This window comes from Theropithecus gelada, chromosome 2 (genome assembly GCF_003255815.1).
Source record: "Theropithecus gelada isolate Dixy chromosome 2, Tgel_1.0, whole genome shotgun sequence".
Lineage (NCBI taxonomy): Eukaryota > Metazoa > Chordata > Mammalia > Primates > Cercopithecidae > Theropithecus > Theropithecus gelada.
Window position 1 is genome coordinate 176,853,250 of NC_037669.1, and position 14,226 is coordinate 176,867,475.

The 14,226-nt window shown below is 39.0% G+C and overlaps 1 non-coding gene across 1 annotated transcript; it reads right to left on the reverse strand.

The window, feature by feature from the left end:
- Nucleotides 1-1,829: 1,829 nt before the first annotated feature.
- On the reverse strand, nt 1,830-2,045 carry LOC112619998. The gene has a single exon (XR_003118460.1). It is a non-coding gene; the product is annotated as a small nucleolar RNA U3 (small nucleolar RNA).
- Nucleotides 2,046-14,226: the final 12,181 nt, after the last annotated feature.

Sequence of the window (14,226 nt, forward strand, 5' to 3'; positions counted from 1 at the left end):
TAAGAAATGACCAATCAAAATACAGCCCAGGAAGCAATGAGCAGTCTAGGGAGGGGGCACTTGTGCCAAGCTCTTCCAATCCTATTCTGTCTTTTGGGAATTTAACTCACAAAGAGCTAAGAGGAGGATTGATCAGCATCACCTTCAGGAAGGCGTCTAGAAAGAGTGTAAGGAACCTAGCCCCTGCCTTGGCATTTAGCCTTTTTTTTTTTTTCTAAACCTGTGAACTACTTCAATATCCTTTCAAAATTATTTATTATTTATTATTTTTATTTTTTGAGACATGGTCTACTTCTGCTGTCCAGGCTTGAGTGCGGTGGCAGAATCACAGCTCACTGCAGCCTTGACCTTCCAGGCTCAAGTGATCCCTCTTACCACAGTCCCCCAAGTAGCTGGGACTACAGGCGTACACCACCACATCTGGCTAATTTTTTTTTTTTTAAATAATAATTTTTTGTAGAGACAGGGTCTCACTATGTTGCCTCGACTGATCTCAAACTCCTGGGCTCAAGCACTCCTCCTGCCTTGGCCACCCAAAGTGCTGGTATTACATGTGCAAGTCACTGTGCCTGGCCCCGAATCCTTTTAATACTTCTCTTTTCTCCTTTATTTAGCATGCTTTCTGTTCTTTGCAACCAACGAAACTTAAATCTTAAGACTACACTTTTTTTTTGTAGTGTAAAGTGGTACAAAATTTGGAATATCAGCCTGGCAGTATGTGTCAGTATTATAAATGTGTTTATATTTGGCTTTGCAGTTTTCCTTCTAGCAATTTAGATCAGAAAAATATTCAGACGAGTTCAGAGATATACATAAGTAGGATGATTATGAATATAAAATTTGGAAATTGAATGCCAAGAAAATGGTCATTAAATAAATTAGGATATAGCAGTGTGATACAATATTATGAAGTCATTAAAAAGGATGATGTATACATATTTACTAATTAGAAAGGAATGCCATGAAGTAGTAGTAGAAAAGGCAAACTACAAAACATCTTAGATAGCATGATCCAATTTGCATGATACAGCATGGTGGGTATGCATGCATGTGTGTATGTGGGTGTGTGTATAGCCAGAGAAAGAAGTTTGAAAGGAAAAATGCCAAATTCTTAAAAAATGAGAATTATCTCTAAGTGATGGGTTTTATTTTTGTCTTTATTGTATATTGTGTATATGACTTTCTATATTGTATTATGTATTAGAAATGAACTTATATTTGTAATCTGATTATTTTTTGAAAAATAAAATATCTTTTCTTCTGCAGAAGTCCATGTGCATTTTCTTCCATTGGATGAGCACCCTTTGCCCACAGCTGAGTTGGAGACTGATGTTTTACAGTGAAATGAGACATTTGCATACATTCATATGTGCCTTGTATGGATAAAGAGTGTCGAGCCCAAGGCCTCAAATATGTCAGAGTTACAGATGTGACCTGTGTATTAGTTTATTATAGTTGCCAGAACAAATAATCACAAACTTGATGACTTAACAGAAATTTATTCTCTCACAGTGCAGGAGGCCATAAGTCCAAAATCAGCATCACTGGGTTGAGCACAAGGTGTTCATAGGGCCACATTTTCTCCTGAGGTTCTAGAGGAGAATTCATTTCTCACGTGTCCCAGCTTCTGATGGCTGTCAGTATTCCTTGGATTGTGGCCACATCACTCTAATTCCTGCCTCTGAGGTTACATCACCAACTCCTTTTCTGTCTGTAGTCAAAATTTCCGTCTTCCTCCATCTTACAAGGACACTGTTGATTGTATTAAGGACCCATCAGGATAATCTCCTCATCTTAAGATTCTTTTTTGTTTGTTTGTTTTTCAGAAAACTACTCAGACTGCGTCCTCGCCCTCTTACTTTCCAGAGAGGAGAGAAGAATGATCGTCAAGGGCAGAAGGCAGTTACATCGAAGCAATGCTGAAAACTGGCTTCATGCTCAGGAGAGAATGCTGTGCTTTTTCCTCATGATTTCTGGTGCTCTACACATTCGGAAAAACTTCTCTAGTAACAAACTATAGAAATGCTCCCTCAGAGTATAGTCTTCAAGATTCTTAATCACATCTGAAAAGAACCTTTGTCGTGCCAGACCCTTGCTGACATCAGTAGGAGTGACACCCTGTTTGACAGGCTGAAGAAGAGACTTAAAGCCAGTGAATGAGATGTAGGGTTTACTGAAGAAATTTATGTACAGGGTGATCCAGTGTCAGTGGGCTGTATAAAAGAACAGCTACCACTTGTAAAAAACATGCAGTTTAGGCCGGGTGTGGTATCTCACGCCTGTAATCCCAGCACTTTGGGAGGCCGAGGCGGGCAGATCCCGAGGTCAGGAGATCGAGACCATCCTGGCTAATACTGTGAAACCCCGTCTCTACTAAAAATACAAAAAATTAGACAGATGTGGTGGCACACACCTGTAGTCCCAGGTACTCGGGAGGCTGAGGCAGGAGAATCACTTGAACCCGGGAGGCGGAGGTTGCAGAGAGCCGAGATTGGGCCAGTGCACTCCAGTCTGGTGACAGAGCGAGACTCCATCTAAAAAAAAAAAAAAAAAAAACAGCAGTTTATGTGGCATTTTCATTTAGCAGTTTTCTCATATCAGCCTACACCTCACAACCTTCCTTTAACACCAAACAAAGGGTTTTGAACCCCTGTGTGGCCCATGTTCTATGGGATGGGCTAGGGATTCAGATGTTCCTCACAGATAAGGAATGAATCTCCGGGTTGGTCACTCCCTGATTCCTTAGCTCTGGACTCCACACACATATTCTTTTTAGACCATAGGGTCCATCTGAGGGTACCAAGTTAAGTTATTGCTGTCAGGTGTGTCTGCCATACAGAATCATTCTCAGAATATATGCTTAAGTTATTGCTGAAAGGTGCATCTGTCATATGCCCATTTTCCACATAAGGTAACATTTACAGGTTTCAGAAATCAGAAACCAATATTTTAGGGAGATTATTTTTAGCCTACTGCTGTATACCATCCTAAAAATAAGAAATGCACACTAAATTTGCCAAGGACTATTGATTTGCCTTTGTATCTATTGGAAACACACACTTGAATCCATTGATTAAAACAGCACCACAAAGTAAATTTAATAATATGTTTCAAGTTTTGAAATGAAGCATTCATCATTTTACAATTCTAAGAAGATAAAAGTGTGCATTTGTGTTACATTTATGTGATACTTCATAAAAAAATGTTCAGGAATCTAAAGAGAGAATAGATAATCACAGTTCTAGGGGAAAAAATGGCATAGGCAAATGGGGTAACTAGGGAGATTAATGAAAGAAAGAGTTTAGGAAAACCAACAATGGATAGTGTGATAGCAAGGGGGGTGGAAATATGCCCCTTAGGTTTGAGAGGGGCAAAGGAAGGGAGAGATTACCAAAATGTAGACAGCTGAGGCTTTCACTGTAGCTTCAGGAGAGGACTGACTGCTGGACAGGAGCTGTGGCCTTGGTAGAGGAGCTCAACCCCTTCCAGATTTCCCTCTGGAATGGGGAGCAGTTGCCTTACAGTGGCCAAATCAATGAGAAGTCAGGTGACAAGGAAGCCCATTGATGCTGTCCATACAGATAGATCAGCCTCCTAGAAGATGATCAACTTGGAGAAGGGTAGAAAATGAATCTAGCTCTGAGGTCAAGAAAAAATATTCAGTACATGCTGCCAGAGAGAGCTATGAGAAAAAGCATAGTATCTTGGAATCAGAAGGAAAAGAGTGTCTCAAGAAGGCAGATAGGTTAATATTTCAAATGCTGCTGAGAGGTCAAGTAAGATAAGGAGTAAGAGATGTTCATTGATTTTTAAGACAAGGAGATCTTTGGTGATCTAAGTCAGTTCTGCTTAGATGCAGTGGTGAGTGATGACACTGGATTGAATTAGTGTGAAGAGTGAGGTAAGCAAGTGGAGACAGCAAATGCAGACAAGAAAACTCATTCAAGTTTGTTTGGGATGGGAAAAGAGAAATAGGGCAATAGCTGAAAGACAAGAAGGGATTGAAGAAAAAATCTTTCTCTCCCAAGTTTGGAAAAATCTTAACCAGGTAAGAATGGTAATGAAAAGACAAAGGTGAGAGGCAGCAGGGAGAGAACCGTGAAGTGTCTGTCATTCTCATCCAGGAAAGATTGCTCCGATGAATTAGCCATGTCTGTTATGGACATGAGGTGAGAGTGAAGGGATGAATGTGTGACTCTGATTCTAATTCTCTATTTTATAGATAAAATTGCGTCCTACAGATGGTAAAAGTGGGGAGTCATTTGTTCTTTATTCAGGTAACTAGTAAGATGTCTTGTTCCTTTCAGTCCAGGGATTCTTAAAATTGGGCACTGTGTTTGTTTGTATGACTGAAAAGTAATACCTGAGGCTTGGAAATTTATAAAGAAAAGAGGTTTATTTGGCTCACAGTTCTGCAGGCTGTACAAGAAGCATGATGCCAGCATCTGCTTCTGATGGCCTCAAGTTGCTTCCACTCATGGCAGAAAGTGAAAGGAAGCTGGTGTGTCACATGGTAAGAGAGGGAGGAAGGCAGAGAGATCCAGAGAGTTCCAGGCTCTTTTCAACAACCAGTTCTCTTGGGAACTAAGAGTAAGAATTCACTCACTCCCACAAAAGTGGCACCAAGCTATTCATGGGGGATCAAACCTCATAATTCAAATACCTCCCAATAAGCCCTACCTCCAACATAAGGGTCACATTTCAACACGAGACTTGACAGGACCAAAGGAACTATATCCAAACCATAGGAGGCATTATTTCCAAAATGATGCCACTCCTATATTGGTGAAAGGTGAGGAGATTTTATATTTTTCACTGATTACTACTTTTATTTAATAATTACACACTAATTTTTAGAGTTGCAATATACTATTGGCCCAGGATACTAGATTTCCTTTTATGGTGGTGATATATAGTTTTTCTCTTAGTTAAATGCTTTTAGGCAATAAAAGTTGATTTAAAGAATTTACAAATAAGAAAAAGGTATACAGATATTACTCGACTATGACAACAATTGTGAAATTGTGAAGGTGGCACATGAGTGAATGACCTTTGAGACATACTGCATTATACATGTTGCTTATCTTCTGGATAACTTGGTGTTTATTGGTGTAAGAACAAAGTTTAAGGGCCCGAGTCTTCTGTCTGTAATCTTAACTTTGAATTACTGTCTTAAGCAATTAAAAATGCAAACTGCACCTGAAGAATTAAGAAGAAAGGATGAAACAACTCTCCCAGCATTTTGCTGAGTGGACAGAAGGATCATCTTAGCAATGGATTTTATCACATAATTAAAGAGGGAATCCCTGATTAATTAAATGAAGCGGCAAACTCATTTAAACTGGTGATACTAAGAAGAGATTACTACAATATTTTTCTTCAGCCAAAATAAAGTAAATGGATATAGCTCTATACAACTTGAGTTTTTGTTATCTACGGTGTAGTCCATTTGATGACAAATTTTCAATACTTACAGATTTATTCAGGCCTATTAAAAGCCTTAAAGCAACCAGGAAGTGTTATAAATATTTGAACAGAGAGCTGGATGTTTTGAATGCTGAATATATCATTAGAATCACAGCTAGTGCACCAGCTGTGTTAGTGCAACATGACTGCCCTTGGTCCTATGCTCACTCTGGTGACACTTGCCTTTTAATAATTCAATCATGTTATATCCTTCACTAGTTGAGGGAAGCTCTATTTTTGTTTTAAAGGGCTGTTTCTCATCCACAAAAGTAATAAAAAGGCAAAACGTTTATGAGAATAGTAAATCAATTTGTTTCCTAATAATCAGAGTTACACAATCATCATTACTATTTCTTTGTAATCAGTCAGCTTCACATTGCAGATGGAATGTTTTAGTCATCTTTAGGGTAATAAACTCCTGATTCTAAGAGGCCTTCTTCTAAGGGTCTCACAGTATCGGTCCTCTAAGTCACTGAGGACTTGACCCTTTCTACAGCCCATTCTCTTTTTCATGCTGAAATGTTCAGATTCACCTACTTCTGCATAGATGTCCTCTACTTTTTGCTCAGAATCAGGCTCAACTCAGCATTCTATTTCTAGATGTTGTTAGAAATCTAACCTAACCTCTTGAATCATAAGTGGCCACTGAAATTTGCTTAATATTTTCATTAACTCTGCTTTGGGTTTTTGGTTCCCAACTGTTTGACCTGACCCTAAAAATAGTGTATTAGTTTCCTTGTTGTTACTTTTCTGTATGAGAAATTACCAAAAGTGGATGACTTAGCAGATATTTATTCTCTCACAGTTTTGGAGTCTAGATTTTCTATGTTGACAAAGACATGTTCCCCCTGAAGGCTCTAGGGGAGAAAACTTCCCTCCCTCTTCCTAGCTTCTGGTGGTTGCCAGCAACTCTCGGTGTTCCTTGGCTTGTAGACGCATCACTCGCATCTCTGCTTCTGTTGTCACATGACATTCCTTCTCTGTTTCTGTTTCCCCATCACTAAATTAGGGCCTACCCTAAACCAACATGACCCCATCTTAACTTAATTACATGTGCAAAGACCCTATTTCCAATTAAGAGTCATGTTCTAAGGTACAAGGTGGACATTAAATTTAGGGTGACACTACCCAACCAAATATAGATACCATAATTTCCATTGATTTTGCTTTGGCTGAACTTTGATTTTCCCAACTTCAGCAATCAGAGGAAACCAAAAGCCTAACTCTCTGGGAACTTGCTCAGATCTAACCTGTTTTCCTCCTACTGTGAACTAAAATGAGATGCTGTTGACACCACCATGCTGCTATGTCATGTGGCCTGTGAGATCCTAAATGTTTCATGTGGGAGGATGGATCTGTTATGAAACTTGCAAACCCAGCCTAAGGCCAAAGATCAAGAGAAACCAAGCCTCTTTCCTTTTATGAGTTTTTAAAGCATATTTAAAATGAAGAAATCCCAAGTAGGTTTAAAAAATGTAGCAGGACACACACCTTATTGTACCTATAGGAGATTCTGTTAGCAGCCTTGTAATTTCAGAGTTTGCCATTCATAAAACATCAGATTGAGACTCTAGGACGGATCTGTCAGATGAAGCCGTAAGGGCAAGAGACAGAGTCTAGAGATATTTCCCAAAACTGGCGTTATTGAGCACAATGTGCCTTGCCATCCATCACTAGGGCTGGGTGCTTTATGTTCATTATCTTTCAATCTTAAACGACGTGTGAGATTGGCATTGTGATCTCTATGTTACTGATTATAAAACTGAGACTTAGAGAGGTATAGTGAAAAACTTTCCAAAATTATTTTGGAACAGAGTGGAGAGAAAGATATTAATGGTTGTCAAGTTGGCTCAGACCATGTGAATACTATTAGTTCCTATTTTTGGTTCTCCCTAACTTTGTATTACAGTTACTATCCAGTCTTGTGAAATGGGTAATAATTGGTTATCACATGGCTGGGAGAAAAGCAAATAAATGACAAGTTAGTTTTGTGTCTGAGAATGGAAACGGGCTCCAATTGTTAGCAGTCTGGGTTTGGTCTCAGTCTGTGTCTCTGTGAATACAGACTGTGCTTTTCAACTCTTAACCCAAAGTAATCCTGTGCACCAAAGCCCTGTGTCTCCTCTGCCAGTAAAGTGTGAAGACTTCCCTGGTGTATTTCCTGCTGTGGATATTACTGTCTGATCTCTCAGTGGCTTTGTTTTCTTTCATCTTTCTCAAGTCTCTGACTTGAAATGCTCTCTCAGCCATGCCAGCATTGAACTCCCAAGTAAGAGTGTACCCTCTCCTCCTGGGCCTCAAGACTCCACCTTCAGCTTGATCCTAATTTAATAACCTCAAACCAGGATACACTGTCCGCTCTCAGGGAGGAAAGATTATCTATAATTGTGAGAGTAAAAAATAGACCCCCACCTCTTTTCTGAAGCCAGCGGGAATCTCCGTGTTTAGTTAGGTTCTTTTTCCCTCTAGGATCATGGTCTGGCTAAGCAAGTGAAAAGGGACAACTAAATTCACAATCTTGCTGACAGACAGGAAAAGCACAAGAGATACCAAAAGGTCATATCTAAACACACAGACAAAGAGCAATAGTTATTCCAAAAATCAGGTTCAACAGCACAGGACAAGCAAGAACTGGAAATGGGGTCTGGAGGCAACACATGGGCACACTCAGTGAAAAGGCTTTCTGTATGGTGTTTGAAGGCAAGCCTGCAGACAAGATGAGAGTAGTTAAGGTCGCTGTGCTAATTTGCACAAAGAAATCCAAGGCCAAGAGTGAGCTAATCTTCTGTGACTTCATCCTGAAGTCCATGGTCTGTGTCATCAAATATCCTTCTTTCATGCTTCCTTGGTGTTCATCTGCTACAATAAGGTTACAGAAATTCTTTACTTACAAGCAGAATTACTGCTACAGTCAAGTGTATGGCAAAATATCGCTTCCAGGAGGTGTACACTGTGAGCTTTTTGCCAATCCATGCAGTATTTCAAATACAGGACCTTCATCGGGGCCAAAAGATTTTATCTTCCAAGGCCAATTAAAATAATACAGGACTTAGAACACCTGAGTCTCTGAGGAATCTATTTTGTAGACAGAGTAACCTTATTGGAAGGAGACTGGACCCATTCAAGAGGTTGATTAATGGGTACAAAAATATAGGTAAATGGAAGAAATAAGACCTAGTGCTCCATAAATCGCATAGTGACTACAGTAAATAAGAGTCTATTGCATATTTCAGAATAGCTAGTAGAGAATAATTCAGATGTTCCCAAAGAAAGAACAGACAAGTGTTTAAGATGGTGAGTATCCTAATTACCCTGATTTGCTTATTACACACTCTATGAATGTATCAAAATATCATGTCACCCAAAAATATGTATATCTATTATGTATTAATAACAAAAAGGTAAATCTAAAAACATGGCATATTTGGAAAATTCTTTTGCCAAGTCCTTGTTTCTAATTCAGTCAATGGATGCCATTACTTCTCACTTTTTATGCTTGTTGACTTATGAAAAGCATGTCCGCTTGCTGAACACTTGTCTACCAGGAATAATTTTTACTAGCCTGTCTTTTTCCTTTCATGACACAAACCTGAACACTGACTTTCTGCCTTTTTAAGCCCTGACATTTTTTAAGATGCTGTCATGGCCACTACAGGTTGTCTAGAGGAAACAGCGCCCCAAGGAGGCTTGGATGTCCTCTGCTCAGTGAGGTGAAGCTGTCTCTTAGGAGTGCTTCTCAATTTCGATCAGCTGGAGACCTCTCTGCAATCAGGAAAAGAGGACATAGGTCTGAGACTGTGGGACCGTCACTATTTCTGAGTAGAAAACAACTTCTTAATGGGGATTTGCCTGAGATGTTTCAATACAAGTCAGGTCAATGGCCTTTACTTCTTTATTCTCTAAATGCCTTTCCTCTTAATTCCCTTTCCTTTAAAGAAGATAAAGAACTGTCTTATGCTTCTGCTTATAATTTCAAATTTAAAAGAAGAATGCCTTGCCCATCTGCTGAGGTTGATTCAGGCACCTGGTACAGCCATCAAGAAGTGGTGCCAGGGGCTGGTGGGAGTCCAGCTCTTGCTCCTTTCTCAGCCTACCCCAAGGGTTTATCAGAGCATCCTATGAATGAAGAATGGTATGCAATCTTTGCCCTTGCAAACTGCTTGCTAATGACTTCATAAACGTGGAAAAAAAAGAAGGTACTACCTCAAAAATTATTTTGTGTTTATAAATTGTTCAGGTTACAATCTCAAATAAGGTAATACTATGATAGTTTCATAGATTGCTTGGGGGTTGACATTGGCCTGCTTAAATCTCATAAGGCAAAATTAGAATTTTTGACAGATACTTCCATTCCCTAGGTTTTATCATTTAGCATAGCCTTTAAGCATTGGAAGAAATTCTATTTGAAGATACTTATTGATTCTTTTTACTTCCTATTTTTCTAAGGCAAGAAACAACCAGATGTTAAGAAAAAAAAATTAACACTTCACTTTTAACTTAAGATGAAAATGATGACTTCCTCTAATCCCTACCAGAAAGTATATACTTTTGAGATTAGCAGTCTGGTGTGTGGCAGTTTTTCCTAGGAGGTTTGAAGGGTAAAATAAACTCTCTGGGATAGTACCCATTTGCCCACAGTTTGAAAAATATTTTATTATAGAGCTTCTCACACCAAATTGTATTGCTACCTGTGCTTCCATCTCTATTTCACCTCTGGACAAAGAGATCCCAGCAGGATTATACTTGTCTTAGTGAGGGACAATGTTACACAGAGCCTAACACAGAGTAGATAGTCAATAAGGTTGTTGAATAAACAAAAATGAAGAAAAGTTGAAGAAAATATGTCTGAAAATGTCTTAAATGTGTATATTCTCTGCTGAGATTAAGGTAATTGAAATAAGTTAGGGGTCCTATAGTTTGAGGGTCAAATTCACTGGTTATCTATATTTTAAATAAAATGTATTAGAAGTTGGTCATGAATAGAACAGAATAGCCATGGTCATTTGTTTTCATAATGTTTATGTCACACTACAATAGCAACTGAGTGGTTGTGACAGAGACTGTATGGACCAAAAACTGAATATATCTACTACCTAATGTTTTGAAAAAAAAATTCTGAGACATGACTTAAATGAAAAAGAAATAAATCATGCAAGTGAGTAAGCAACAAATAATTATTGAATGCTTGACATGTGCTTAATACAATTGCAGGATTTGCAGTAGACACAACAAGATGCATCTTATCCCTCTGAGTAGTAGGTCCTTTAACCACTTGAGGGCACTGATTTTAATTGTTGTGTCAATGAACGGGGTAGGCATTATCTATATGTTGGACTAAAATGGTTCTCATTGAGATGGAACGGCTAGTAGAATCAAACAGAAGGTGAGCAGAGAGAACCAAGGCAAGTGCAAAAGTAACATTTTGGTTAAAACAATGACAAATATCCTCCAATCTCGCCCATTCCTATTTTCCTGAAGGATTATTGGGGAAGACATTGCATTCTGTATTCACTATAATATAAAAAGACTGGAACCCTTTTACTTGGATATTGAATGAAGGGGTGATCTCAAAGGGCTGAAAAGCTTGGTGACAGTTATATTACAGATATTTGATCTCTCTTACATATAGCTTTTTTTCCCCCCTGAGACAGAGTCTTGCTTTCTCGCCCAGTCTGGAGTGCAGTGGCATGATCTTGGCTCACTGCAACCTCTGCCTCCCAGGTTCAAGCAATTTTCCTGTCTCAGCCTCTGGAGTAGCTGGGATTACAGGCAAGTGCCACCACACCCAGCTAATTTTTTTGTAATTTTAGTAGAGATGGGGTTTCACCATGTTGGCCAGGCTGGTCTCGAACTCCTGACCTCAGGTGATCCATGCGCCTTGGCCTCCGAAAGTATTGGGATTACAAATGTGAGCCACTGCGCCTGGCCTTTTTATGTTTTATTGAAGACATACTTTGAATCAAAGGGTCATGCTAAGTGCTTTATTATAGACATTATTTAATTTGATTACAGTTTTGTGTGCTAAGCCTCGTTATTTCTACGCTGTAGTTACATTATCATCATAGCAACTTCCTAATCCACACAGTGTATGAGTCAGTCAGGATAGGCTAGGTAATACTTCAGTAACAAACAAGTCTCACATCTCAATGGCTGATACAACATAAGTTTATTTCTTGTTCATGTTACACATTTGCTGTGGCTCAGCAGGTGTCTCTGCTTACCGTAGTCACTCTCAGAACCAAGTTGACAAAGGATCCATCTTGACTCATGCTTTTGCCCAGCAGGTATTGAGAAAGGAGTATTGTAGCATCTCCTACTGCCTATCGCATGCTCCATCCAGAAGGGACACAAGTCATCTTCACTCACATTTTATTACAGAGATTGGAGCCCAATTTGTCCAATTCTTTTTACCAGTGTTCATAGTTATGTAATTCATTCACATTAATATAATAGTGTACTTCAAAGGCATTTTTTTACCCAAATTCTAAATATACACAGGAGTGAGCTGACATTTACTAGTTCAAGAAATATTTACCAAGTGCCTCTGTGAACCATACACTGTCTTAGACACTAGAAATATAGCAAAAATAAAAATAAAATGATCAAACTTCATTGAGCTTTTATTCTAGCAGGCACAGAAAATAAATAGAACAGACACTTAATTTAGTAAATAAAATTTAGCAAGATACATAGAATAGTTGGTGATAAGTGCTATGGAAAAAAATAAAATATGAAAGCAGGTAGAAGATGGTGGGGGTTGGTAGCTGAGGTGCCTCTCTGTTCACAGAGCTCATTTACATTTGGGCCTGGGCACCACAGAAACGTAGGAGGCCTGGACAATTTGTGCTGCCTGAAGGAAACTAGCATAAAAGGCATATTTGTATTATTTCTGGTAATTTCAAGTCCAATAAAGGCATTGAGGCTGTGATTAGTGGAGAACTGGGAGAAACAGAGATCTTCTCAGTGTTATCCAGTTTTCTAAGACCCTTTCTGGATGGAGAGGGAGTAGTTTGTAGGATGGGAGGTTGTACAATAACATTTAAAACTTGGACGCTTCTATGTCTTCTTAAACATAATGTAATTGTGGGCAAGAAAATAAAAGTCCGTTAGTCTTAAAGGGATATGATGATGAAAGGGGAAGGTGTCTGTTTGGCATTTGACAAAAAATTCTGGGCATTTACCTTATGTGAACAGAGGTTAGAGATAAGCCTGTGGGCTCTGCTGGTAATGGATTGCAATGTTTGTCTTCATTTATAATAAGAAACATTTGAAATGAGTTTTTCTAGCCCAAATTTTGGTTCTTGTTTCTGTCTTCCTGCAATAACTATCTTCCATTTGCACACTTCACTCCAAAGCCCTCCAGCCCTTTCAGTGCTCCCACTGGTAGCTCATGGCTTGCTTTAAAATCAAATTATACTCCTTACTTTCAGTAATGTTTTTCTGTTTTCCCCTGCAAGTTTTCCAACTTGCTATCAATCTTTACGTTAAAGGTTTCCAGCAAAGTGTGTGGATTAAAAAAAGTCCCCTTTATAAGTGGCTTTTTCTATTAACCTGGATCATCCCACCTTGTCAAAGCACTTAGTCATGAGATAGTAACTCCCTCAAAGTCCTGGCTCAAATTTCAATTTACTAGTGACCTGGCGTGGATAAATCACTTTACACTTGTGACAAAGACACCACTGGGAATACAGAATTATTCATTTTCTGCCCAGCTATGGAGTAAGAATTTAAGACTTTCTTAATATTTGAACAGTTAAAAAGAATGATACAAACATGCCAATCCAGTGACCGTGGTCAGCTAGACACCCAGGGGAAGCTGGTTTCTAGCACATCTTTAGAGCCCAGGCTTCCTTCTGAAAGGCCAGAGCATACTTATGGTTCTTCAATTGCACCCCCATTCCTAAGCCAGCATTCCACCCCCTAAACCCTTCAACCTACCTCATTCCACAATGAAAATATAAGAGTGGTCTCTTATTGAATGCTCGCATGTACCAACCATTTTGCTACGCATTGTGGTAGGTTGCAATAAATAGCCACAATTGTTCAGACCTCCAGGTTTTCATAACCATTGCCATGTGACTTTACAGTCCCTCTCATGGAGGTGAAATGTACTTTCACTCCATTGACGTTGAATTTAGTCACGTGGTTTGCTTTGGCCAATAGAATATGGTATAAGTAATGATGTGCTACTTCCAAGCCTAGGCCTCCAGAAATCTCAAATGTGTCCATTCTTTCTCTTAGACATCTGCTTCTGCTATGAGAACAAGCCTGAGCTAGGTACCTGGAGCATGGGAAATACGTATCCCCATTTCCTGAATCAACTTAATAACCAGCCAATATCTGGTAATTCTTAAGACGTGTGAATGAGACCATGCTAGACCAGCCATCCCCCAGTAAGCATCCCTCTGATGGCAGATATGTGATTGAACTCAATACCACCCAAGCCTGGGCCAGGTCAGCAGCAGTGTCAAGCTTACCCACAGACTCAGGGTAAATAAAAAATGGATTTTATGTAAGCCATGAGTATTGGGATTGTTTCATGCAATAATTGCTAACTAGTAAGTACTTTATAAAGATTAGTTTGTTTAATCCTTCTAATAATCTTATACAGTAGACTCTATTATGATTCTTATTTTACAGAAGAGAAAACTGAGGTTTAGAAAATTTAAAGATCACACAGCTGTAAAGTGTCAGAACTAGGATTCTAAACCCCAAAGTCCAATAATTCAAAATCGTACCTATCTTTCATCATACATCACT